A 3,177-nucleotide genomic window follows, 5' to 3' on the forward strand; every position below is an offset into this window, starting at 1 on the left:
TATCTATCCATCTCTGAATCGTGGGGCCCGAAACAGTGAACTATTAGACAAAGGGATTATCAGAGAATACAGAGAGGGTTATCCTCGGATGATGAAGCATCGGATGCTAACTCGGCAATCGCTTCTGATAATACGGTATCCAGTCCGGGACAATCCCGTGAAGTGTTTATGATTAATACCGAGGAAGTAACCAAAATGGTTGAGGAAGCCTTGGCCAAGCAGAAAGAGGCATTCAAGATTGAGATGAAAATGGCTATGCAGGAGATGAGACAAATGCACGACCAATAAATCCGAGCTTTGTCGAATTAGCTAGGTGAATCCAGCCGTCGCAGCACTGCTAACCAAGCAGGTAGCGATTCAGATGTGGATGAACACAACGCTGGGGGTGGGCCCACTAAAAATAACGATGCTGAGGGTGGACCCACCAATGATGATAACACTGGGGGTGGCAGCATTATTCCTCTCAAAAATTATCCAAAACAGGATATAGATGAGGCCGAAAAGATGAAGGATCTCGAAAGCAAAGTTGATGCCCTGATGTCTGCTCGAGAGGTGAAGAAGACCGGGATTCCGTGTCCTTACCCAAAAGAATGGGAATCGATCCCGTATCCGGCGAAGTTTAACCTGATCAACTTCACGCCGTTCGACGGGAAGGGTTCCCCCACTCAGCACCTGATCTATTTCAAATCCCATTTGAGAGTGATCTCTGGCAACGAGCCTCTGATGGTCCGGTCATTTGTTGGCACCCTTCGCGGGCCCACCTTCGATTGGTACCGCCGTCTCAAGCTCGGAAGCATCAACAGCTGTGAGGACCTGGAGAGCATGTTCCTCGCTCATTTCTTCGATGATGACGCTGAAGTGTCGATCAGGACACTCTTCGATGAGAAACAAAAAGACGGAGAGTCAGTGGATACCTTCATCAAACGCTTCCACAATCAGGCAATGAACTGCAAGGATCCCGTCACGGAGGAATTTGTCTTGCAAACCTGTCATAATAACTTGTCCGTTAACATCTTGGACGTTATGGGAGTAGAGCCGCTCAATACCTGGAAAGAGTTGAAGGTGCGCGGAGAACAGGCCGAACGCTTCCTCAGAAGGAGGAAGGTCGAAAGAAGCCAACCGATGGCTAACCCTCTGAATCCGAGTCTCATTTCCCATGATGAAAGGAAGGCATCTACAACAGTTGTTGATGTTAATCAGACGTCGCAACAGCAACCCCGAAGACAGCAGAAGACTTCGGATTCGAGACCCCAAAAAGAGTACTCATTCAAAGACGAAGACGTTCCAGTCATCTTCGAGACCCTTCTTGAAAACAACAAGATCAAGCTGCCGCCCATCACAAATCAGGAGGAAGCTGACAATACTACGGACCCGAAGTACTGCGCGTACCACAGGAGGATCATTCATCCCATCAAGGCTTGCTTTACTTTAAAGAATAGTATCCAGACCTTGGTTGAAGCCGGCGTCATAACGCTAGGATAAACCAAACGAGAACGGCAACACTCCGACAAATATACGAGTATAAACTGCTTCTTAATACTCCAATAGGTATATGAGTCTAAACTATTCCCACTCTTGACGGGAAGTTCCTGGAGAATTTTTACATGTAATATTCTTAAGGATAACCCGATCATGTAACTGAATACAATGGTAAACCCAGCTTCACAAAGGAAGCTGGGGGTGGATAATTTATGTAACAGGAAGTTTCCAGAAGAATGTTAAATGTAATATTCTTAGGGATAACCTGATCATTATGAATAAAGTGATAAACACTAAACTCTTACTGTGATTTCCGAACACACTTTTGCTGAAACGAGATTCGATCACTTCATTAGATCAATCTTCCCTCACAAAACTCCCATTGGTGTTCGACGACTCATAGTCTTCCACTATAAAACCCCTCACTGATCAAATTTATTGACAGTGGGTCCACTAAAATTCTTTCTGGTTTAATCCATTCAAACTTCCATTATGTTCGTGCACTCAACACTTTTATGGTTAGAGTCCGGATATAATGCTTGGAATTTTAATCTGTCCATCCTTAACAAATTGTCAAACCCCTTCGTGTTAAGTCCCTATCACTTAACACCAGGAACCCCATTTGAGTGATTTGAACAAGTCAACACCCCACTATAGTTTGTACTCTCACTCCCATTTGGTCAAACCTTCTTACAGTTAGGACCACAACCAAAATCTCCTCTCGATTCCTCCAATGAACGAGAGATCCACAAATCGAGCGATCAAACCTTCCCACAGTTAGGATCGTCTCAAATATCCAACTCGGTCAAACCTTCCTACAGTTAGGGCCAAAACCAAAATCCCCTCCCGATTCCTTCCATGAACGAGAGGTCCACTTTCAAATCGAATGATCAAACCTTCCTACAGTTAGGGTCATCTCAAACTCCCGCTTGGTCAAACTTTCCTACAGTTAGGACCAAAATCACAATTCACTCTCGATAAATGAGGAATTTATCTTTAGTTCGGTAATCAAACCTTCCGACAGTTAGGGTTATCCGAATCTTTTCGATTCTCGGAGTGGAGATCCCACTCTTAGTTTCATCTTTTCGGATTCTGGGGATGGAGATCCCACTTCGAGTTTCCTTTCCAACTGAAGATAGAATATAAAATTCTTCATCTTCAATGCCGGGAGATAGAATATAAAATTCTTCCTCTCCCATTTCGGGTTCGTCTTTGCCCCAAGAAAAGACACCAGATAGAATATAAAATTCTTCCTCTCCCATTTCGGGTTCGTCTTTGCCCCAAGAAAAGACACCACTTTTCAACTCCTAAAATCCGTACCTCACAAATCCGTACCTCACAGGCACGGGGAATTTTATCCCGAATCCTGAGCAGGGATAAGTCAACGCCTAACACGAGTTGCCGGTTTAGTCTTTCACCGATTGAAGAAAATACCAGAATTCCAGTCTGGGGAATTTTATCCCAAGGCCTAAGAAGGGATAAGTCAGCACCTAGCACGCGTTGCCGGTTAGTCCTTAACCGTAAAAAGGATAAAAGCCCATATATTCAATATTGTGGTAGGTTGTTATTCATAACGCCAAAATCCGCGTCTTACACGCGCGGGGAATTTTATCCCGAATCCTAAGTAGGGATAAGTCAGCGCCTAGCACGCGTTGCCGGTTAGTCCTTAACCGTAAAAAGGATAAAAGCTCACATATT

The sequence above is a fragment of the Asparagus officinalis genome, chromosome 7 (genome assembly GCF_001876935.1).
Source record: "Asparagus officinalis chromosome 7, Aspof.V1, whole genome shotgun sequence".
Lineage (NCBI taxonomy): Eukaryota > Viridiplantae > Streptophyta > Magnoliopsida > Asparagales > Asparagaceae > Asparagus > Asparagus officinalis.